At 36.1% G+C, this 26296-nt stretch overlaps 2 long non-coding RNA genes across 3 annotated transcripts in view; one reads left to right on the top strand and one right to left on the bottom strand.

Annotated features, from left to right (window-relative positions):
• Positions 1-26296, top strand: part of LOC140693947 (uncharacterized) — a 340057-nt gene that overhangs the window by 266512 nt on the left and 47249 nt on the right. The window lies entirely within an intron of this gene.
• LOC140689489 (uncharacterized) lies at positions 12706-25001 on the bottom strand. The gene is made up of 4 exons (XR_012064494.1): positions 24920-25001; positions 23605-23698; positions 16808-16912; positions 12706-12956 (listed from the first exon to the last, which is right to left on the bottom strand). It is a non-coding gene; the product is annotated as an uncharacterized lncRNA (long non-coding RNA).

The following is a 26296-nucleotide window of genomic DNA, read 5'->3' as shown; positions in this document are numbered from 1 at the left end:
TGAAAGTAGGAACTCGAACACGTGTTTGTATACCCATTTTTATAACAACATTCACAATAATCGAAAGGTGGAAACAACTCAAGCATCCATTGACAGATGAATGGTTGTGGTTATTTAGAATTGAAGATAATGGTCAAATAATAAAAGTTTAGGAAAGGATGATATCAAGTTAATTTTAATTGATAAAAAGAACAAGTTTTCTGAATAACAATTTCGAATATCAATAATTTGAAGAATAGGAATAGATTTCCATGATGTTTTTGTTTTCTTAAAAACATAATTGTATTAGATTGATACCAGATTGATCCATTTTGTTGTTTCACATGTTTGCATAAACTGGTATAAGTAAGCTATTTTGATAAGAGTAGTAATTCTTAAATGAGATAAAGCATACTAACAACTTGATCATTCTTCATCACTATTATGGGAGGAAAAACCAGGATGTCAGATGAGTGGCAGATTCTTAATGCTGCCTAGACAAGGTCATGTGATTATATGTATACACACAGTGGAAAGGGAATGTTTATGAGTGGGATGTGCTGTGTCGGCTTACACTTTGGGGAGCTGGAAATAAAATGAAAGAGACTTTGCAGAGATTAATCATACAATAACATGAAAATATTGTGGTACTTCTACTTAAGAAAATTCAACTTTTAGAAAGTATTTTAATCAGAATTTTTAATAACTTGCATTCATCTCCTTCTTGTAAACATATTTTAAGCAGGCATAAAACTTTAAACATTGCTTAATAAAGCTATGTGCACATTTCTTTGCTAGATTGAACTTTCTGTCTGGAATTCCTCTGTGTCTGTTAGAATTTGTCAGAATTTTCCCTCTGCTGCATTATAGGCAGTGACAGATTAAGGCTTCCCAGATATACCGTGTACCTTCTGCATCTATGGGGTCACATTGTTTGTTTGCATCAGTGGGAAGTGGGCAGAAATGATGTGTTACTTTTGATTTAAAACAGAAATATTACAAATTTTCCCCTTGCTCATTCAGGCAACTGGAAAAGAAAGACTCCAAGATGGCAGACTTGCAAAATGAAAACATAATTGGTCCTCAAGTCACTGTTAAAGGCACACTACCTTACCTGCCTGTGTATGTGATATGAATGAGAAAACAACCTTTATTGTTTTGACTTGTCAAGATTTCAATATTTATTTATTACTGTAGCATGATCTACTGTTGCGTAACATACAGGCACCCTATTACGTTACTAGGGAGGATGTAAAATGGGAGTTACCTGTTTTGAAAGTAAGCTATCATTTGATATACTTGTTCTTTATATGTTCATTCTTTTTTGATCTTGAAAATCTACTCCTGAAACTAGATCCCAAGAAGATAAATACAGTGATGAATATGCTACTTTCATTCATCAAAACTGTATTTACAATATGATTCCAATTTTATTTTAAATAACCCACTACATATGTATGCTCATACGAACTTTTTGGAAATACATATTACAAAAGTTAGGAAAGGTTACACCAAATTTTCCATCGTGGTTTTGTACTGGGACAGAAGATGGTAAAAGAAATTACAGGATTTTTTTAAATTAAAAAAATATTCTGTATTTTTCAAATTCCATTTAAAAACAGTTTTATAGTTTATAAAACTATAGTTTTATAATTAAGAAATAAAACAACAAATGTCATAAAAGAAAAATGTTTAAAAGTAAATTAAAATATACTCCAGAGAAGATATAGAGATGGCAGGTAAGCATAAGCAAAGGTGTTCAACACCATTAACCTTTAGGGAAATGCAAATTAAAACCATTATATAATACCACTCTACACCTATTAAAATGGCTAAACATAAAACTATAGTTTTATAATTAAGAAATAAAACAACAAATGTCATAAAAGAAAAATGTTTAAAAGTAAATTAAAATATATTCCAGAGAAGATATAGAGATGGCAGGTAAGCATAAGCAAAGGTGTTCAACACCATTAACCTTTAGGGAAATGCAAATTAAAACCATTATATAATACCACTCTACACCTATTAAAATGGCTAAACTTTAAAAAAAAAATACAATAATGAGTGCTGACTTTGTGGAGCAACTGGAATTCTCATACATTGCTTGATGAGAATGTAAAATGGTATAGCCATTCTGGAAAGCTGTTTGGCAGTTTCCCATAAAGTTAATGCTGGGTTATTTACCACATGACCCAGCAATCCCATTTATCCTAGAGAAATGAAAACATGTTTACACAAAAACCTCTGCACACATTCTTATAGTGATTCTATAGTAGCCAAAACATGAAAGTAACCCAGTGGACTTCAGTGGGTGAATGGATGAATGGTGGTACATCCATAGAATGCAATCCTTCTCAGCAATAAAAAGGGATTATATATTAGAACATGCAGCAACATGGGTTTATCAAAGACATGTTGATTGAAGGAAGCTGGTCTCGAAAGGTTGTATACTGTATGATTCCATTTATTTGACATTCTTCGAAAGACAAGGCTGTGAAAAAAAGATATTGACAGAGGACATACCGGTGGTTATTAGGAGTTAGAGGTAGGAGGAGGGTGTGACTACAAAGCAGTAGCAATGGAGGTGTTTTGCGGTGGTGTGAAACTGTTCAGTATCCTGGTTGTGGTGCTGGTTATGCAAATCTGTATATGAGTTAAAAATCATAGAACTGGGTACCAAAGAAGTTAATTTTATTGCATGTTAATTAGAAATAAAGAAACAAAGTCAGAAACAAAATAAATAATGCCCATCCATCAAGCTCCCCTATCTGTACCTCACCTACTTTTCAAGTTCAGTGGAGTCCACACTGAGTTACCCTTTTCTTCCTCTGAAAGGGTATTAATGAGTACATCATTTATCATTTGGTTCTTATCAACAATAGAATGCACTTCCTCTATCAATAATAGTACTTAGAATAATGGTGTTTATTGCCTACATCATTTATCACTGGGAATTTATCAGTAATTGCTTTTGCACAATTGCTTGCCTCTCTCAGGTGGGCATGTCTAGTTTCTCTAGAAGAATGGAACTAGCATTTATTGTTATGTAACAATACTGTTTCTTCTGTGTATGCATACTATTTCATATTTTATTCAAAACAAGCCAGCAAGGTAGTATTAATATTTCCATTTTGAGGGATAAGGAAACATAATATTGTAAAATTGTAGGAAGCATCTTACAAATAGTCAGAGGCAAATCTGTGGATCAAGGATGGGCCTGGCTGACTCCCAAGCCCATGGTCTGTCCTTTATACCGTCATGCTGCTCCACAGCCAGTTGGCACGCTACTGAAGGTAAAGACTGTGTCTTACACTTTAGAATCCCCATGTCATCAAGCACTTCTTGACATTTAAATGAAAAAATATATATATTTTAAGGTGCTTCAACATTTTAGTTGCCACTTGTCCCTCAGATTCAGTGTTGGACTCTGATGTGGCCAGCTGTGAGATGGTTATGCTGGAATAGCTGGGAAAATGGTGTATACACTGTAGGAGCCAAGGCTAGGCTTGTTTCTTGATGATTGTATTGGGAACTGGGGATCACATAGAAGAACAGAATGGAACAAAGGACCCAAGAACTGTGAACATTAGGCTCTAATGCCCTACGGCATCTGTTGCAGGTAATAAATTCTCTCTTACGCTTTTGGAATGTGACTAGCTGGTATGATCCTTGGGAGAACTGAGAAGATAATCTCTCAAGTTGTTTTTCTGTGGTTCAAATGAGGATCCTCAGTTTAGCAAGGCTGGCGGTAGGGAATGTGGAGTAGTAGAAGAGAGGTTCACGCTTTTATGTACAAGAAGGGAGTTTGGGATGGATAGAAGGGGAGAATTCTGTGAGGGAAAGGGGGAGCCAATACCCACTTGGGCCCGCATGTTGCTGAGTGGTGGTGGGTAGTGCTTTCCTCTTGCTCTCCCTGCTAGCTGGTCTGTCATTACTGGGCAAGGAAAGCCCACGTAGGATCAGGAATGTACTCCTGGGGGCAGCATCCAAGGCTCGAATTTATTTTACATGAGCTCTGGGCAGAGTACTTTGTTCTCAGGGGTGACTGCTTTCTTTGCTGGGGTGTTCTTTAAGGTAAGGATAAAACTAAATAAAACCACCCAGAAAGTTGTGCTTCTATTAATAAACCTTCCCCAAGGTGTAACTCCAGGGTTTTCCCTGAAATCATTTCTCTTTAATTGTTTGTGTTGCTGCTGCTGCTGCTGCTCAAATGTTCCAAAGTCCAAAATAACACTGTGGTTTTGTGTCTTTTTGACACTGCAGTGTCACTGTTAGAGGGTTTTTGTCTCCTTTCCTCTACGTTGGTGCTATTTCATTCACATTGCTAATGGCTTCTCTATTATCACTTTTCCCTTTCCCCTCAGCATCTGCCTTTCTGTACTGAGATTTCCCATATTTCCTCTATACAGTGTCTTTATGTTTTATACGATGTGGTAGTTTGTTTACAGTAATCCCAAAGCCCACTGACTTTTTCTGCCTCTATTTTCAACTTAGAGCCTTTGAATTCTTTTTTCTCTTCATGCCACTGGTGCCACATCTTAATCTTGTATCATCAGCCCATGTGACTGATTTGATACTTACATTTTTTCTTTTTGCTTCATTAACAAAAACATGAAATGAATGTATCCTATATTATAGCTTATTCTGTAACTTTCCATTTTTATTCTTTTTAACTCTTCTAGATATTTTGTCTAATTTAAACATTTACTCTTAAAGGACTCCTGACCTTTATACCAGCTGTAAGTATGTTGCTAGCGTTATGTGGGAGATAGATTGCTGTGTGTGTTATTTACGGACAGGGGGAGAAATCCCTGACCTCAAAATGACATTCCTTTTGCATTATCTTTACTTTTAAAAACTACCTTGGATTTTATCAACTAGGGGACTGGATATATGTAAAAAATATACATTTTAAACATGAGATACTTTGGGGAGGAAGTTATAGCTCAGTGGTAGAGTGTGTGCTTAGCATTCATGAAGTCCTGGGTTCAGTTCCCAGTACCTCCATTAGAATAAATAAATAAATAAACCTAATTACCCCTACCCCCAAAAAATATAAAGTACTCTTGGAGTACTAATGTGGCAAATAACCTTAATGATTAAGCAAGCTGAACAATAGCTTGAAGTTTCAAGAAGACCTGAGGAGAAGTAGAGTTTTGATGAAAGAGGGAGAAGTGAAAATTAGTTCTGAAATTTGGGCAGGGTGCTGCTATGAAGGGGAGGCAGCAGAGGGGCCCATTTGCTTGAAGACAGTAGAGAGCGGAGGGGAGAGAAGAGAAAGGAAGATACTAAGTGATGGAAAAAATAGAATTAAGAGGGTATGAAAGATGAATGTTCTGGTAATTTTTCTTAGGGCTTAAAGTATAGTCATGGCCCTGTATAGAGGAGGAGAAAAATGTATTTTCCATGGTAGTGTTCAAAAGTGTTCTACCTCAGCCTTTAAAATGAAAATCCAATGAGTGAAAACTTTCATTCCTAGCAATCTTGTATGTTTGTTTTGTTTTGTTTTTTGTTTGAGGGGGGAGGTAATTAGATTTATTCATTAATTTTTAATGGAGGTACTGGGGATTGAACCTGACCTCATGCATGCTAAGCATGTGTCCTACTGCTGAGCTGTACCCTCCCCCCCAGCAATATTATAGATTGAATAGTTTATGAACACTGAAAATGCTTTATAGACACATCCACATCTCTTTACATGCATAGCGGGACTGACAAGGATGTAAAGGAAATTGGAGTTCATTGATACATATAAATCATCAGTCAGCCAGTACTGAAGCCAGCAACTGCCCTGGGCAAATATGCAGATATCCTGGTGGCCTGGAGCTGTAATTCTAATAGGTCAAGGACAGGGACCAGTGGACTTGTCAGAGACTCCAGGAGAAAGTCAGGATCACTGAAAAATGACCCACAGCAAGAGAAAGTATCAGAAAAAAATGTCTGCAAAGAGAGATAGTAAGGAATTTTGCCTGTCCTGACTGTGGTTCTGGTGGAGGGAAAAATTCTTCCTTAAATAATTTGTAGCTGCAAGCTGGCTTTCATAATGATTTGGGAGCCAGAATTCACTTCTCTTTTGTGGCCCAGAGAAATCCTAAGCCATGTATTTTGTTTCACCTAGTTATGCAAACACAAATCCTCTCTAGAGGATTATACACTCAACTCAGTCTTCAAAGAAATCTAATAGGAAAGATCTCAATAAACAATAACCAAATCTCTCCCTCTGTCTGTCTGTCTGTCTCTCTCTCTCACACACACACACATGCACACACACACACACACCAATCACAAAATACATGGAGAAACAAGCAACTATAAGTCAGTTAACTAGAAGTATTCAATTGCAGAATTAGAACACTGGAGAACTAAACTATTAGAATTAATGGAAATAGATAATAAATTAATCTAAATTCACTCTTCTTTTCTAATTTCTTAGGTTGTAATGTTAGGAGACTGATTTGAGCTCTTATTTTTAACGTAAGCATTTATAGCTATAAATTTTCAGCTAGATACCACTTTCACTGAGTCCCTTAAGTTTTGATATGTTTCATTTTCATTCATCTCTTAAATATTTTCTAATTTCCCTTGTGATTTTCTTTTGATCCATTTGTTATTTTAAAGTATATTGTTAAGGTCCACAAATTTGTGACTTTTACAGTTTTAGTTCTATTATTAATTTTTTTATATTGAGGTATAGTTGATTTATAATATATTAGTTTCAGGTATAGAACATAGTGATTTAAAATTTTATAGATTATAATTCATTTATAAATATTATTAAATATTGGCCATATTCCCTGTCATGTACAGTATATCCTTATAGCTTATTTATTTTACACATAGTGGTTTATACCTCTTAATACTTGCCCCTTCCCACTTCCCTCTCATACTGTAGCCAGGTGTTTGTTCTCTACATCTGTGAGTCTGTCTCTTTTTCCTTATATTCACCAGTCTGTTTTATTTTTTAGATTCCACATATAAGTGATAACATGCAGTATTTGTCTTTCTCTGTCTGACTTATTTCACTAAGCAATTATACCCTCCAGGTCCATTCATGTTGTTTCAAATGGCAAGATTTCATTCTTTTTTATGGTTGAGCTGTATTCCATACCACATCTTTATCCATTCATTTTTGTTTTTGTTTTTTAAAATTTTTTTATTCTTTTTTTTATTTTTGGGGGGGCTATTATTAATGGAGGCTATTCAAGGTTTTCTGTTTCCAAAAATTTTTAGAATTGTTTGTTCTAATTCTGTGAAAAATGCCATTGGTATTTTGATACAGATTGCACTGAATCTGTAGATTGCCTTGAGTAATATGGTCATTTTAACAATACTGATTCTTCCAGTCCATGAACATAGTATGTCTTTCCATTTGCTTGTGTCATCTTGAATTTCTAACATCAGTGCCTTATAATTTTCAAAGTATAGATTGTTTACCTATTTAGTTAGATTTCTTCCTAAGTACTTTATTCTTTTTGATTCCATGCGTAGTTTTTCTTTCTGATAGTTCATTGTTAGTGTATAGAAACCCAACAGACTTTTTTTTTTTTTGGTACCCTGCAACATTATTGAATTCACTCATGAGTTGTAGTAGTTTTTTTGTTGGTGGTGTTGTCTTTGGGATTTTTCTATGTATGGTATGTCATCTTCAAACAGTAACACTTTTACTTTTTCCTTTCCAATATGGATGCCTTTTATTTCTATTTCTTGTATTATTTCTATGGCTAGGGCTTCCAATAATGTTGTAAAAGTGGCAAAAGTGGATTTCCTTGTCTTGTTCCTGATCTCAGAGGAAATGCTTTCAGCTTTTCACCATTGAGTATGATATTAGGTGTGAGTTTGTCATAAATGACCTGTAGTATGTTGAGGATTATTCCCCCCATACCACTTTGTGGAGAGTTTTTATCATAAATTGATCTTAAATTTGTCAAAAAACTTTTCTACATCTATTGAGATGATTATGTGATTTTTATGCCTTCATGTGTTAATATAGTGTGTCACACTGATTGATTTGTGGATGTTGAACTGTCATTGTATCCCTTGGAAAAGCTCACTTGACCATGGTGTATGATACATGCTTTTAATTTATCATTGAATTTGGTTTGCTAGTATTTTGTTAAGGATTTTCCTATCGATGTTCACCAGTGATATTGGCCTATCATTTTCCTTTTTTGTGACATCTTTCCATGGGAGTGGTATCAGAGTGATGCTGGCCTCATAGAACAAATTAGGAAGTATTCCTTCCTCTGCAATTTTTTGGAACATTTTGAGAAGTATAACTATTAATTTTTGTCAAAATATTTAATAGAATTCATCTGTGAACCATCTGGTTCTAGACTTTTATTTTAGGGGAGTATCTTTATTACTGATTCCATTTCATTACTGGTAATTGTTTTTTTTTCATATTTTCTATTTCTTTTCAGTTCAGTCATACAAGATTGTACATTTCTAGGAATTTGTCCCTTTTTTTGTAGGTTGTCCATTTTATTGGTGTATAATTGTTCATAATAATCTCTTAATACTCCTTTGTATTTCTGTGGTGTTGCTTGTAACTTTTCCTTTTTCACTTCTGACTTTATTGATTTGGACCCACCCTATTTTTTCTTGATGGACCCACCCTATTTTTTCTTTTCTGGCTAACGGTTTGTCAATTTTGTTTATTTTTTCAAAGGAGCTGCTCTTAGTGTCATTGATCTTTTCTTTGGTTTTTTTTAGACTCTGTTTCATTTATGTTTTTTGTATTTATTTTATTTATAATTTCTTTCCTTCTACTAACTTTGGATTTTGTTTGTTCTTCTTTTTCTAGTTCATTTAGGTGTAAGGTTAGGTTGTTCATTTGAGATTTTTCTTGTTTCCTGGAGTAGACTTGTATTGCTGTTAACTTCCCTCTTAGAACTGCTTTCTCTGCATCCCATAGATTTTGGATCACTGTATTTTCATTTTCATTTGTTTCCAGGTATTTTTTAGTTTCTTCTTTGATATTTTTCAGTAATGTGTTGGTTGTTTAGTAGCGTATTATTTAGTCTCCACATTTTAATGTTGTTTGCAGTTTTTTTTCTTATAGTGCTTTTTCCTACCCTATGTTTTGATTCCTTCTAGTGTATTTTCATTTCATTTATTGTATTCTTCACCTCTCTTTTTTGTTGTTCTTGATATTTTCTAACTCTTTATTAAAAACTTTTAACTTCTTGCTCTATGCATCCATTGTTCTTCCAATTTCTTTGATCATCTTTATGATCATTACTTTGAACCCTTTCTCAGGTAGATTGCCTATCTCTACTTCACTTAGTTTTTCTGGGGTTTTATCTTGTTCCTTCGTTTGTAACATATTCCTCTGTCACCTCATTTTCCTTAAATTGCTGTTTTATTTCTACATATCTGGTAGGTTGGTTACATTTCCCATCCTTGGGGAAGAAGCCTTTTGTAAGAGTCCTGAGTCCCAGCAGCATAATCTCTTCTGGTCACCAGAGGTATATGCTCTGGGGGTGCCCCCTGTGTAGGCTGCATGGGTCCTTCTGTTTTGACATGCTGACTACTGTGGGCTGTCTTGTAGGCCTTGCTGGCGTATTTGGTTGCTAAGCCTTGCCTTTAGTGGAGCTTACTGGTTGCTGGTTGGTGAGGATGGGTCATGAGGTGGCTGCCTGTGGGACTCGGTGTTCCCAGAGCCAGTACTGGCTCACTTTTAGGTGGAGTTGGGGTCCAGGGTATCCTGGGACTAATGCCCACCTCCTGGTGGGTAAAGCCAGATTCTGGGCTAGTGTTGTCCCAGTGGTGGACAGGACCAAGCCCTGTGGTCTGAATATAGGACACAGGGGTCCCAGAGTTGCTGTTGAAATGCTGTTGGGTGGAGCTGGTTCCTGACACTACTGGCTGTGACGTCTGGGGTGCCTCCAAGTTTGTGTTAGCTTGATGGTGACCAAGACCGTGGTCCAGTGGGTCCTTGGAGGTGGGTCCTGCTAGTGGGTTTGTTGGTCCACTGGCTGCAGGGCTTCAGTTGTCTTGAAATTGGTATCTGCCTGCTGGTGGGAGAGGCTGGCCCCAAGGCTAGAGCTGGCTCATTTGTCAGCAGGGTTGGGGATTCTGGGGTGGTACCTGCCCACTGGTGGACTAAGCTGGATCTTGGGGTCTCTGGCTGCAGGGCCCTGGAAATCCCAGGTCTAGTGCCTGTGCATTGGTATGTGGGCCTGGGTCCTGGGCCCTCTGATGGGTAGGGCTGTGTCCAGGAGCATATGTGGTCTCAGGGAGTCTTAAAGCAGTCTGTCTGTTGATGGGTGGAGCCCCACCCAGTTAGTTTCTTGGCCTGTGGTGTCCCAGTACTGGTGCCTATGGGCTGGTGTGGACTGGGCTGGGTCCTGAAGCTAGTTAGCTGTACAGAGAATACGAAAATGGCTATTGCCAGCACCAGTGTCATGTGGTAGAATGAATCCTTAAAATGGATGCCACCAGTGTCTGTTTCCCCAGAGTGAGCTGCAGTTGCCTCCCTGCCCCTCCAGGAGACACTCCATAATCAACAGGTATGTCTGACATGAGCTTTCAAATTACTACTCCTATCCTGGGTCCTGGAGCATGTAAGATTTTGTATGAACCTTAGGACTGGAGTCTCTATTTCCCACAGACTTCTGGGTCTCCTGAAAGTAAGCCCTACTGGCCTTAAAAAACCACATATGCTGGGGCTCATCTTCTTGGTACAGGACCCCTGGGCTGAGTAGCTCAATGTGGGACTCAGAACTGAAATTGTAATTATTCTCCCATTTCTGGGTCACCCACCCAGTGGTATGGGTACCACAACTCTGCCCCTCCTATTCATTTCATGGTTCCTTCTTTGTATCTTTAGTTGTAGAAGATCCCTTCTGGTAGGTTCCAGTCGTTTTTATCCACAGTTGTTCTGAAAATATTTGTGGTTTTGGTTGCTCTTGAGAGGACGTGAGCTCAAGGTCTTTCTGTTCCACCATTTTGGCTGATCTCTTCTGTTACTCATTTTTAGCTTTATTCTGCTGTGGTCAGAAAAGTACTTTGTATGATATCTGTCTTTGTAAGTCTGTTAAGACTAATTTATGACCTAACAAATGGTGTGTTCTGGGAAATGTTCCATGTGCACCTGAGAAGAGTGTGTTTGCTGTTGTTGCTGTGTATGGTTTTCTGTATTTGTCTCTTAGACCAGTTGGTATGTTGTGTTGTTTAAGCTCTCTGGTTCCTTACTTAGCTTCTGCAGGTTTTTCTATCCATTATTGACAGTGGAGTATTGAAGTCTCCAACTATTGTTGTAAAATTGTCTATTTCTCCTTTTAATTCTGATCATCTTTGTATCATAGATGTTTAGTTCCCTAAATGTTTATAATTGTTATATCTTCTTGCTATATTTGAACCTTTATAATATTTAATATCCTTCTTTGTCTCTTATAGGTGTTTTTTATTTAAAGTCCTTTTCCTGTGGTATTACTTTAGATACCACTGCTCTTTTTTTGTTTGCTCTTTTCATGAAATATCTTTTTCTGTCCTTTCTTTTTTAAGTTTATTTGTGTCTTTTAATCTAAAGTGAGTCTCTTGTAGACAGCATGAAGTTGGATCATTTATTTAATCCTTTCTGCCAATCTCTGTCTTTTGTTTGGAGAGCTTAATCCTTTTACTTATAAAATTAATTACTGATAAGAAGGGACTTGTCACTGTAGTATTTGTTCTCTGTATGTCTTACAGCTTTTTTGTCCTTCATTTCCTGTGTTATTGTCTTCTTTAAAATATAGTTGATTTTTTTGTAGTGAAACTTTTTAAGTTCCTTTCTCTTCCTTTGTATGTGTTCTATAGCTATTTTCTTTGTGGTTACCATGGGGATTACATTTAACAGTGACCAGTGGCCTCTTCACCTGCCCTTCTGTGATGAGCAGCAGCAATCAGCAATCAGAGCACAGATTCCTAATATTTGGAGGACGAGATACTTTTTGCTCCCACTGGCTCCACAAGCTGTGCGCAGGCTGCTCTAGGAACACGTACACAGCTGCCTGCCATGGAGTTTTGAGTGAGAAATGGGTACCTGCCACTGTGCCAAGAGGTAAAAATTAACTGAAGTTAACCTCAGCTTACAACTCCTTTCCCTGAAAGTTTCAGGCCTTCAACAGACTCCAGAGTTCTGAAATGATTATATTATATTCTGACGGTGTAATTGTTGTCTGGTTGAGGAGATAGATACCTAGTGCTTTAATTCTGTCATCTTCCCTGATAATTTTTTGATACAGAACTTTAAAGGGAGAAATCATGTCCACACTTAGAAGTGACTCATATTTCATTGCATTCCTAGACAGAAGCATTAATTTTTTCTCATTCTTCTGTGCAGCCCCTGCTAACTTCTGCTAGTTTATTTGTATTTGTGATAGATGGTGCAATACTGAGAATATAACATTTAATGTATTTAGGGGAGAAAAAGAAAGACAGAGACACAGAGAGAGAGAATATGAATGCAAGACACAAATACAATGAACATTTTTAGTAGCATCTACGCAGCTTTATACTGTATAGCCTATACTTGCTCACTTTTATTTCTTTCCAGCGATATTTTTGTTAGCTATTGAATATATTTACGTGTATAGTTCTTTGTACACTATGCTTTCAAAATATCCAACTACTTCTATTTAGGTGAACACACTCTGCTTTTTTCACATCTCCCTGTTACTGAGTCCAAGCTCATTACTGCTCACCATATGACAGACCAGTAAATCGAGAGTCAGGTTGTTGGGGCAAGGATTAGTGACTTTATTTGTTAAGCCAGCAGACGGAGAAGACGGTGAACTAGTGTCCCAGAGAAACTTCTTGCCTGGGTTTGAATGCTAATTCTTTTATAGAACAAAGAGTGGAGGTGGGGAGGTAAAGTCAAAAAGGCGATAAATCATTGCAAATATTTCCTGATTCCTGCCAGACTCCAGAGAGGATGTGTTAATTTCTTCTTTCCTGCAGCCATTCACAGGTGGGCCTGGAGAGGATGTTTCCTGTGAGATAAACAAAGGTATTTTAGTTTAAAGCTCAGCCATGAGAGACAGGGTTCCCAGTGATGGGCCATTATGTACACTTGAATGTATAGGTATAGGAGACATCCATCCCTTTAGTGACTGACTTGTAGTAAAAGCAGTAGAATACAAAGGTTAAAATAAAAGAAGCATATTCAATATAGAGTCCTGCTTGTGGATTAGTTATTTCTATGCTTGGAATATTCCTCTTCTCCATGACCACTCAGCAAATTTCTGTGCATCCTAAAGGACTTAGCATAAACATCATTTAAAAAATGAGACTGCATCTCCTTCCTTTTCCATGCAAACAGAGTTAGTAATTCTTTCTTCTGCTTTTATTATCCAGCTTTCATTCATACTTCTCTTACTTCATTATCATCCTGCAGAGGTGATTAATTGCTTCCCGTCTGTCTTTCGCTTAGACTGAGAGAGTATCCTTGAGGGAAGTGTTCTGTCCTGTTTACATTAGCTCCCTAATCAGAAAGAGGCAGTCTCAATAAATGGTGAAAAAGAGAGAGCTGGTGAGTAACTCTCTTTTCTGTATTACAAAGGAGCCAGCACCTTTGGAAGATATAAACATCATAAAAATAAAATTAAAAGATTTGTGAAGAAAAGTAACTTTAAAATGATTTGGCACATTTGGAAAAGATTGTCATAATCGGGAGACTGGAGTTATACTACTTGCTTTGTCTTTAACTAGCTGTGTGACTTTAACAAAAATATGTAGGGCTCTGTTTTCTCACTCGTAAAATTAGGGAGTCAAATTAAATCCTCTGCTAGATGAAAACTTTGTTAAACGGCCCATTTCCCAAACTTGTGGCAAGCCAAGCTGTGCTGTGATTGCTGTCCTTCCAGGTAGCAGATGACAGCCGAAGTTTACAAATGCATTTCAGATTTGCTGATGCTCTGAAGTCCAGAAGGGGAGAGCACACTGGATGTTACTGGTTGAGCAGAACAAATGTTTTTTGTTACTGTTGGACCTTGGGGAGGAGCAGTGCTGTCTGGAGGATCTTTAGACTATTCATGTAAAATAATGAATTTATGAAATCAATTTATTACCCTTTTTTTAGAAGCAGTTCTCATGGAATGACAATGGAAGAGAAGTTAGCTTATTATAAGTAAAAGCCAAGAGCCAGCAGGGATGGATTTAATAACTGAGGCCACCATGACAGGCATGAAAGGACAGCTAGACACTGATTTATTGACAGTTCTAGATTGTGTGGAATACCACCATTGGCATTGAACCTGGAGAAAGACTTGAGATTGGAGGTGAGAAATTTCCCTAAATGTTGAGATAATAAACGTTGAGGCAAAGAAAGGATATTTTTTGAACTTATCAGGCACTTTAGAGGTGGAAAGCTCTGTCCAATTGTGAAAGGTATGCATGACAGTAAGAAGTCAAGAACACCAGATTATATATAGAAAGGGGAAGAAGAGCGTATATTACTGGTGTTTCTTAAAGTGTGTAGTTATGAATACTTAGGGTAAGTGAATTGCCCTTAAAAGTTTATGACGTGGTAGTTTAGTGAGGCTTATTTTGCCTTTTGGCTACAAGAATTATCTCATTGAAGGAAGAATTTCTAGTGAAATATTTTTCTGAATTCTAAAAAGTGAAATCTTAACAATAAGAGGTTAGCAAATGAAGCATGTTAGAGAAGAGGCTGGTGGTATGAATTACCTAGCTGTGAAAGGATGCAGGTAAAGGTTTTCGTGGCCTTTAGTCTGTCAGCCACAAATATTGTGCCATCTCTCCTGAGAAAGTGAATATACCCCAGAGACAGACTTTTTTGTTTCAATGTTTTTAGCACATGGCAGGCACATAGCACGTGCAGGTGCTATGCATATCTCGCGAATTATTAATTGATAATATATATGTGTTAGAGCAGGCAGATAGCTAGATATGAGCAGAGAAAGGGGGACACAGACCAAATGGCAGGAATTGGGCAGAAAGGAGGGGCACAAGCCAAATGCAGGAAACATACATAAGCACCAGGGGATCCATGGGCAGAGAAAGAAAAGCAGGACTCTTTGGGCTTAGGAGCCACACCTTTTGGCCTGGAGACCAACAAAGAAAGGTCAGAAAAGGCAGGAATTTCCAGTGTCCGAATGTAACCTTTTGCTCATTATGCCTTCATTTCAATAAAATTGGCCTTGTAGGTCAGAAGTACCCGTCATGCACTGACGCCATGACACTTCTGATCCAGACTAAATAAGCACAAAAATCCCTCCTCCCTTTGGGCAGGTGAAGTTGGGACCATAATCAGGAAATATGACCCCAAGCCCTTCCTTCCTCAGTGAATATTCCACCCATTCATTTTTACACCCTATGTAGCTAACTTGCCAAAGAAACTCAGGGCAGCCGCTCACCTGAGCCTGCCCACTCTCCCCTTGAGAGTGTACTATCCATCCTTTAATAAATCCTCACTTTACTTTTTTTAACTTCTAAGTCTTATCTATGAATTCTTTCTGGGATGGGACAAGAACCTGGAACCTGGTTGGATCCACTGGCAACATGTATTCTTAGACAGTAGAAAATATACTTCTGAAGGTCTGGGCCAAAGGGAGTGCTTAAGGAGAGAAGCAGAAGCCCAGCTTCAGTGGATGTTCCAGTAGTTTCTGAAAATCAGTAGAGGTAAGATATGCAGGGAAGATTACAGGTAAGTGAGAAGTAAGTGATAACAGACATCCACCCTACTGCGCTTTAGATAATCATGGTAACTATAGAGGCCAGCCCACCAGGTTAGAACTTAGACATGCCCTTCTGGCTCCTTATACGACCTTGTACAACCTCCATCATTCTTACAAATCAGGAGGATCAAGTAGCTCTATGTATAGTACTGAGCTTCATCCAGCAATTCTTGTAATTTCACCCAATTTCTAACAAATTTGTTTCACAGGGTACAAGGCCTTAATTGTTGCATAATTGCAGAAAAGATTAGACACTTTACCACTTAAGAAAAAATTCAACTATTTTTTCCTAAGATTACATTTGTTCATGCAGGTACAAATAAAGTTGGCATTTTTCTTGATTACCTCCCTAATCAATCATTCTTGTGACTGCTGAAATTTCTTTGCTGATAATTTCTTTACTGATATTTCAGAATTAGGATTTCTAGGAATCACTCTTTTTTAACATTTTTTATTGATTTATAATCATTTTACAATGTTGTGTCAAATTCCAGTGTTCAGCACAATTTTTCAGTCATTCATGGACATATACACACTCATTGTCACATTTTTTCTCTGTGATTTATCATAACATTTTGTGTATATTTCCCTGTGCTATACAGTGTAATCTTGTTTATCTATTCTACAATTTTGAAATCCCAGTCTATCCCTTCCCACCCTCTACCCCCCTGGTAACCACAAGTCTGTATTCTCTGTCCATGAGTCTTTAGATTCTAGGAATCACTATTGATAAGACAATCAGAGAAGTAAATTCTCAGTAATGCCTTTTGAGGGGTGGGTGGGTGGGTGTGTATATGTGTGTGTGTGTGTGTGTGTGTGTTAATTCTTTCCTAGGAATACAGCTTATTGTGTTGCTCTTATACATAACTATTAAAGGTTGTCAAGGTATGTGAGTTGCTTGGGATGAAAATCCATAATTATTATCATTAGCAGTCATTAAGCATGCTTTTTTAGTAGACATTTGAATATCTTTTCACCGGGACCCCAAATCCTCTGATTTTACCATTCATTCTCTGAGCCCCAGTTCCTAGTATGATGTAAAGGGTGGCAGGTAACACCTCCACGTGCACTTGGGCGGTGTTGCAGACAGGAATCCTGAGCTTATAGAACCCAAGGCTTTTATGATGGCCAGCGAGCCTGCCTACCTTTTGCTTTGAAGGTGGCTCACTCTCTGTCAGTTTCACGAGCAAGGCTGTTAGTTTTATAAACATTTTTCAAAAGGTTGAGCAGAACCAACTTCTGGTAGAAAGCTGTGCAGAAACATAAGAGACCATGGATAATCCCAATAGTGTTATCTTAAACATTTCTATTCTTAATTCTAATATTCTTAGTGTCATGAGATGCTTACCCAGTAAGGGAACAATGGTTTTACCTCAGGCAATTGGAGGTACCTTCTAATCTGAGTTTACATGACAATCAGATTTCAGTGCAGAATTACCTGAAGTTATTGTTGGCAACCCTGACTGCCAAAGTGGCAAAATCATTGACTCTCACATTGATGTCACTCCATTTGTGCACTGAATTCAAATTACTTGGTGTACAATTTTGGATCAGATTAAGGTAGTATTCAACTTCCACCCAGATAGCTGTATTGTCGGATTGGATTTTGCACTCTCTTGACTGATAAGAAATATAAATATCTTACTGTTTATATCTAAAAGACCTTTGAACTTGATGGAATCTTATGTTTTCTTTCTCATATATTTCCAATTTGGTTGAGACACATAATTCTGAATAATAAATAGTATCTAAAATTTGGAGAGTTGTCACACTGTCACACTTTCTAAGGCCATTTGACTGACTAATGAACTGAATTTGTTTTCAGTGGCCATAGAATTATGAATTTCAGGAAATAATTTCCTTTTCTAGGCTTGAGTAGCTTAGTGAAATGTAATAGAAAGGAGTAATATTCATGAGTTTGTTTTTTTATTTGAGTGACAGCTCTTTTCTCCCATCTTTCATGAGACTATAAATCTAATGTATAGTCATTAACTTCACTGAATGCTGAGTTTGCATTTTCCATTTCATCTTTTACCAGCTTTTTGGTAGACAGCATGTATTTGTTTAATATGGTTTCGCACACTCCTTGGTTTCACTAATGAGTGTCTCTAAATCACTTTTTGCTACTCAAAGTTGTAATAAATCTAAAAGAAACTTCTTTCAAAAATTCAGCTTTATTCTTCAGTAGCAGAGCTGCCATATGTTCCTATGAAATACAGCTTCAGGTTGATAGCATCTTTGTCTTACATACTGGAAAACATTTAAGCAGAACACAAGGGATGAAGTAAGAAGCAATTTTTCCTCCAATATTGAGCCCTGTGCTTTTTTTTAAATCAATGACAACTGGAATAAAGAAGAATTATATATATTCTTCCAGAAATTTCACACTCACACAAACATGCACCCGTTTTATGTTAATGATGTGGAAATTCTCAACATGTACTATTTGCTTTTTGTATTTTCATCTAATGAGTTTTGATTATTATAATTTACATAAAAATAAATTGCACAGATCTCAAGTGTACAATTCAGTGATTTCTGAGAATTGTATACACCTGTGTAATAATCACTCAAAGCAAGATAAAAACATTTCCATAACTCCAGACGGTTGTTTTATGCTACATTCCCATCAGTTCCTCTGAATTCCTGACTAATTTCTAATTTCTATCACCATAGATTCTGTCTGTTCTTTGACTTCATACAAATAGAATTATATTCAGCTAGATACATTTTCAAAAAACATTTTGTCCTTTAAGCTTCTGAATTTTACTTCTGTGCATGTGTAGTAGAGATCTACTTAAAATTTCTAAACGTTTAATAAATAGATATTATTGAGTAGTCTTTCCTTTCCCATTGATTTACTGAGACACTACCTGTGTTTTATTTCAAGTTTTCATAGAGAGCAGTTCTTTTTGTGTATTCTCTCTTCTCAATTGGCTATCACGGTACCCAGCCCATAGTATCATAATTACCTATAGTTTCAAATGAGTCTTTATGTATGCTAAGACAAATTCCATGACCTTTTTTTACTTCAGAATTATCCTGGGTACTCCTTACTGTTTATAGTCCAGTGGATTTAGGGAAAGCTTGCCAAATTTTGTATAAAACAATTTAAAAGTTAGATTGTTTTTGGAGAAATTTCACATCTTTAAAATCCTGAGCTGCTTGTATTCGAATGTGCTATAGCTATTTCATTCAGTCAGGTCATCTTTTATGATCTTTAAAAACATTTTGCTCCTTAAAAGTATTGCATGTATTTTGTCAAATATATTTCTTGGTATTTTATAGATTTTGTTCTGTGGTGGGCAGAATAATGGTATCCCAAAGATATCTACATCTTACTCCCCAGAAGCTATGAACATGTTATTTGGTTATTGCTAGTAAATAAGGAAAACATTGACTTTTATATGTTATGGGATATCTGTAGCTATAGTTGTCATTTAATTTGTAATTTTTGAAGGGTAATAAAATATAGAAGTGAAAACAAGAAACAAAGAAAATTGAGAAATTTATTATATAAAAAACAAAGAAACACTGTATCCTGTGTACCATTTACCTGCTTTCTCCCAATGATAACATCTTGCAAAAGTAAATTATAATATCATAACTAGGATGTTAACATTGACATAGTCAAAATACAGAACATTTCCATCACTACAGGGATTCCTCATGTTGTTTTTTTATAGCAACACCTGGTTTGCTTTTGCCGCCACCCCCCTTCTAAACTCCTAATAACCACCAGTCTCCATTTCTCCATGAGGGTGTAATCTCCATTTCTATATGTGTAATTTCAAAAATGTTATATAAATAGAATCATACAGTGTGTAACCTGTAGAGGTTTTTTTCACCAGCATAATTTCTCTGGATATTCATCAAGATTGTTGCATGTATTTGTAGTCTGTGTATCACGTATCAGTGTTCATGTTGCATATACTCATACTCTACTCCTTTTTACTGCTGAGTAGTATTTCATGATATACATGTACTACAGTTTGTTTAATCATTCACTTGCTGGAGGACATTTGGGTGGTTTCCAGTTTTTGGTTATCAATACTGAAGGTTATAAACATTCTCATACAGGTTTTTGTGTGAACATGTTTTCATTATTCTGGATAAATATCCAGGAGTGTAATTTCTAGGTAATATGGTAGCTACATATTTATTCTTTCAGAAACTGCCAAACGATTTTTCGGAGTGTTTGTACCATATTACATTCCCATCAGTAATGTCTGAGTTATCTAGTTTCTCTGTATCCTTGTTAGCATTTGATGTTAGCATTTGATGTCACTATTTTTTGTTTTAGTCATTACTATAGGTGTGTACTGATGTCTCTTTGTGGCCCTATTTTGAATTTTCCTATAATGATGTTGAACATTTTTTATGTGTTTATTTGTGATCTTTGTATGTCTCTTCATAACTTTCATTCATGTTCTAACTGGGTATTTGTATACTGTTGAGTTTTGAGAGTTCTACTGAAATTCCTGACACTTGTCCTTTTTTGGATATGTTGTTAGCAAACATTTTTTCCCTGTCTGTAGCTTATCTTTTTATTCTTTGAACAGGATCTTCCACAGAAAAAAAGTTAATTTTGATAAACTCCAACTGATCAGTTACCCTTCTTATGGATCATGCTTTTGGTATGAAGAATCAAAGAATTCTTTGCCTAGCCCCAGATCCAAATTTTTCTTCTAAGTTTTTTTCTGAAAGTTTTATGGTTTTATGTTTAAGTTCATTTTGAGTTCAGTTTTTTATGAGTTATGAGACTTGGGTCTGGGATTGTTTTTTTGCACATGGTTGTCCAGTTGTTCAGGCCCCACTTGTTTCCTTCATTGATTTGCTCCTGCCCTTTTGTCAAAAATCAGCTGAACATATTTATGTATTATCTATTTCCTGGTTCTCTGTTCTGCTCCATTGATTTATGTGTTACCCCTCCTCCAATGCAGTTTTGATGACTAAGTCTTGAAATTTGATGTACTTATTTATCCCACTTTATTCTTCTTTTCCAAAATTGTCTTGGCTATTCTAGTTCCTTTGCATTTTATATACAGTTCAGAATTGTCTTGTCCATATCTTTCTTTGAAAAAATCTTTCTTGCATTTTTATAAGAATTGAGCTAAATCTGTATATCAGTTTGAAGAGAATTTTTATCTTTTCTATATTGAGTTTTTAAATTCATAAACATGTTGTGATCTTCCAGCTCTATATTGAATAAAAGTGCAGAAATCAGACATCTTTGCCTTGTTCACAGTCATAGAGGAAAACATTCCATCTTTTACATTACGTGTAATATTAGCTATAGGTTTTTTGTAGATGCTTGTCATTAAGTTGAGGAAGTTTTCCTCTATTTCTGTTTTTCTGGGCTTTTTAAAAATCATGAATGAATGTTGAATTTTGTTAGAAATTTTTCCTCATCTGTTGATATGATCAAGTGATTTTTCTTTTTTAGCCTATTGATATGGTGGATTACATTGACTAATTTTTGGATATTGAACAGGCCTTGCATCCCTGGAATAAACCCCACTTTGTCATGGTGTACAATTCTTTTTATATAATCTTGAGTTCTATTTTCTAATATTTTCTTAAGATAATTTTGTGTTTAAATATGTAGGAGATAGTGGTCTCTAGCTTGCTTTCTTTTCTTTTCTTTTCTTTTTTTTTTTTTTTTTTTTTTTTTTTTACTGTTTCTCAGGTTGGTATCAGGATAATATGGGCCTTATAAAATGTTTTGGGAAGTATTCCTCCTCTTCTGCTTTCTGGAAGAGATCATTTGTAATTAGTGTTAAATCTTCTTTAAATATATAGTAAAATTCTTCAGTGAAACCATCTAGACCTGGAACTTCTTTTTGGGAAGTTTAAAAGTGGTGAATTCAATTTCCTTAATAGCTATGGGGATTTTCTAATTATTTATTTCGTATCGACTGGGTTGTAGTAATTAGTGTTTTTCAAGTTATTGGTCTATTTCATTTAAGTTGTTGGATGTGTTTGTGGAGAGCTGTTTTTAGTATTCCCTTATTGTCTTTTTGAGGTCTGCAGAGTTTGTAGTGATATGGCCTGGCTTCATTCTGATATTAGTAATTTGCTTATTTTCTCCTTTTGTCTTTGTCAACAGTCTTTTTTTAAAAATTTAAGTACTAGCTTTTTGTTTCATTGATTTTTTCCCTATCTTTCTGTTTTCAATTTTATTGTTCATTTCTGTTCTTAATTTCTTTAGAGTTACCCATGGCTTTAGAGTATGTGTGCTGGTGACAGATTCTTTTAATTTAAGTCATTTCATAATGTTTTTATTTTTACTTCATTCTTAAAGTACAAGGTTGCTGAGTATAGTATTCTGGGTTGATAGACTCTTTTCTTTCATCACTTAAAAAATGTACCACTTTTTTCTGACCTCCATAGTTTCTAATGAGAAATCTACTGTCATTTGAATTGTTTTTCTGTGTAGGTCAGGTGTCATTTCTCTCTTGTTGCTTTCAGTATTTTTTCTTTGCATTAGTTTTAAGAAATGTGATTATGATATGTCTGGGAGGATTTCTTTAGATTTACCCCCACGTGGGTTCACCTAGCTTCTTAAATCTGTAGGTTATGTCTTTTTTTTTAATAGCAAATTTAGGGTTTTTTTTCAGATGTTATTTCTTTGAGCACTTTTTTAGCCCCACCCTCTTTCACTCTACTTTTGGGATTCTTATTACAAGAATATAGGTCTTTCATTATAGTCGCACAAGACCCTGTTTATTTTTTCAGTCTATTTTCTTGCTGTTTTTCAAGGTGCATTATCTCTTGTTCTGTCTCCCAGTTCACTGATTCTTTTCTCTGTCCTCTCCATTCTGTTGTTGAGCTCACCCACTGAATTTTTATTGCAGTTATTTTATTTTTGAGGGACTCCCCTTTCATAGTGCAAAGTGGCCCTCAGAGAAGAGAGAGCTACAGTTGGAGGACTTTATGACCCTTGGCAGAAATTTTATATGCCCTAGGTATGGAGAGCTTTTATCCTAAAGAGAAGTTTAAAAGTAATTTCTAGGTAGAAGGGGTATAGTCTAAGGAAGCAGTTTCTGTGGCAAGAGCTGGCACTGGGAGATTCAATAGAGACCTCCCTGATTGCTGTATATTAACACCCAGAATGTCTAAGAGAGCCAGAGAACTCTTGCAGATGAGGCAAAGACAAGGATCTCACATTGCTTTTAGTAGAGTAGTTGAACCATAGAATCAGTACAATTAAAACCATACAGATTAAGATTATATCAGAGGAAGGGAAGTTATGAGAATGATTCCTTGATGGCCCTTGGGAGAGGCTGACCAAGAAAGGCACCAACTTTATTGATCATATTATGCTAGGGAGGGTAGGACTAAGAGATGTTTTAATTCTCTTGAATCCTCAGGAGGATATGATCATGAGGACTATATAGTAAAATCAATTATCATTAAAGGTTCCTATTGACAAGCTAATTGTGTGCTTCTGTGATACAACAGACTTTATAGGAGAGGATGTTTCCCTGGTGTCAGGTGAGAATTTGAGCCAAGGAAAATTAATAGTTATGTAAGAGAAAACCAAGACCCATCGTTTGTATAACAGTTACAGGGATGAAATGAGATTTGCATCCTCTTTAGGCTTTTCCTGTATAGCAACATGTAGGATTGAAAAACAAAATTTTAGGGGAGAAACTTGGAGTAAGTTTTAACAGCTTTGCTTTGTATACTCAAAATTGACCTTGACAGTTCAAGTTTGAAAGTTTCTGTACTAGTGAAGTGATTTCTATTAGTGCATGATCTGTTAGGGGAAAGAATAGCTGCTTCTCATTACAGCAGTTCTGTGAGTATCTACAGCTATTTTATTTAAGAGCTAAAAGATTGAAAACCATTTACATTTATGGTTCAAAATGTGGGAAATTAAGATATTTCCATTGGAAGAAGAAATTAGATTATTTTAAAGCTTTTCAGCATTATCTACCTCATCTGAAGGTTGTTAGAAGCCATTAAAACTTGTTCTCAGGCTTTCTTCAGAGTCTGAATCCCAGAAGTGGCATGCATGGCTTTTCATCGCCCTAGAATGAATGGATAAAATTTAACAGTTGTTCCAACTTCTGACATTTTATTGAATAAATGAATACCAAATTTTAGTGCTTTTTTTTCTTTGCAGTCCCTCAGAATGGCACACCAATTTTGATGTATTATAGCGCATACACTTTGTCTAGTATAAGGGACAAGAACACAACAAACTTTCCTTGAAAGAAAACATCCTTGAATGAGTCACTGTGAGATTTAGTTACCTCATTTACAAACAAGGTTAATAATATCTGCCCATTCTTTCTATTAGGAATGAAAAGTAGGAGTGGATGCTGCTGAGTAATACAGCCTGGGAACAGCTCTTAGCAATTTATTTTAGACATAGCCTTGGAAGTAATACTTTGTAAATATTGCAGACATGTTCCTATTTTTTAGGCAACTACATCATTAATATTGCTCTCCTAACATTCAGTTCTTTTCCTTGGCTTTATATTTGACAACAGTAACTACTCTACAAAGCTTCCACAGAAGCCACAGTTTTTGAAGAGACTGTTTGCCATCTGTACAGAGAATAACATTGAAGAGTTCTTTAAGAGTTACCCTTTAGTTTCGTGATTAAATTCTGGCTAACAAAATTAGCAGAAAAAAACTGTAGACTTTATTCTTCAGATGACCCTTTGAATCTTGGTCAGTCTTAATCATTTTCTAAGCAGTATGTGAGTATGAGCTGGATTACAGAGAGGGCAGTATCAAGACATTAGGAAGGGAAGAGTGTCAGCATATGTTAGACTTTTGTCAATATAAAAACTCCTAAAATAAAATCAAACCATTTGGAGTAGCAGAATAATAATACTAATAATGACACTTTAGAAAAAGCAATTTATTGAAAATTACATTTGTGTTTTTCTCACAAGCATGGCCAAGATTATATTTCCCATTATTCTAATAGGATGAGCATTAAAATGGAGTTAAATTGATGGCAAAGAGGAATAATTTTCATTTCCTGCACATCTGAGCTTCTAGACCAAGTTCATACTTGCTGTAGTTTACTGAATTTACCCAATGTGGGCAAATGTCCTTGCTGGTGCAGTGACCATGGGCTCTGAGCATTCTTGCATGTTTTTGGTGGGGATACCAGAATGTAAGACCCTGACCACTCTTTACTGAAGTCATTTTCCAGGATTATGTTCACAGCAAGTAACCTTAAGGGATAAAGTAATATCTCTCCCTAGACAAAGAACAGGGTTTCTTCCTCTTACCATAAAAACAGTGAGTATATGAATCTCAATGTTCCTCTCCTGTACTGCAACCCAAAAAGACAGAAGAGGGGGGAGTGTTGAGAATGTATCTGTAACAAAACTAAAATTCTGGAACTAAAATTCTGGAGTTCTGAAAACTGTGAAGTGATGGAGAGTCTATATAGATGTAGGAGCCCCATGTACCGCCAGTGGAAGTGTGGAGCCAGCCATCCTGACCAGTCTCCAACCATACTGGAGAGGAATTGGACGGTACCTTGTGAAACTGAGTGCACATCCCCCACATCTTGCCTATACTTCAGTGGTTTTGCTTGAGTGAATAACTCTTTTTAAACTAAAAATAAATATTAGCAGGTTATTTGGTCATCCTTATCCCAGAAACCTGTGAGGATATCAATCACTGTGTTGTTTGTGATAACAAGAAATATGAGATGATTTGAGTGTTTCATTTCTGGGGATGGGGAGGTCAAATGTGAAGAATTGTATATCATGGAGTCCAATGTTGTACTTAGAAGCGATGGACTAAATATGTATGTGGCAATATGAATGAATTGTGAAACCTTAATACTAAATGAAAAAAGTAAGAGTTAATGACAGTACTATAATACCACTTGAGCACATTAGAAATACATACCCACAAAACAACTTACATTTTACAGGAACCCATGTGTTTATATATATTAGATACATATGAAAGTATGTCTGTGGTGGCAAGGATTGAAGAAGAGAAATAAATATGTTAAAGAAAAAGATTATTCTTTCATGAATCAATATGATACTAAGCCATGAACAGATGAGTATTAGTGAAACTCTATATGCCCAAAGTTAAAAATGCTTTTATATTTATATGTGCTAAATTACAAATGCTAGGAGTTCCAACAGGCAGTGTGGATGGTTCACTCTTGGTGGCAGTTATCCAATTGTTATGATGAGTTCTCTCTCTCACTTATAAAAATTTTTATTGTGTAAGAACATTCATTGTATAAGAATGTATTGTAGAAGAACATATATAAGAACACTTAACCTGAGATCTATCAACTTAACCAGTTTTAAGTATATAATACATTATTGTTGACTATAGGTACAGTGTGGAACAGCAGATTTCTGGTGCTTATTCATTTTCATTAACTGAAACTACACATTTGTAGACTGATAAGAATAATCGACTATTGACCATTGACAGTCTGACTCCCCATTTCCTGCTTCCTCCGTCCCCTGGCAGCCACCATTCCAGTCTTTGATTTTATGACTTTGACCATTTTAGATACCTCATATAAATGTAATCATGCGCTATTTCTCTTTCTTTGTTTTATTTCATTTAGTGTAATGTCCTCAGGATCCAACCATGTTATCACATACTGCAGAAGTTCCTTCTTTCTT

Source organism: Vicugna pacos, chromosome 3 (genome assembly GCF_048564905.1).
Source record: "Vicugna pacos chromosome 3, VicPac4, whole genome shotgun sequence".
NCBI classification, from domain to species: domain Eukaryota; kingdom Metazoa; phylum Chordata; class Mammalia; order Artiodactyla; family Camelidae; genus Vicugna; species Vicugna pacos.
This window is presented reverse-complemented; position numbering and strand designations above follow the sequence as displayed.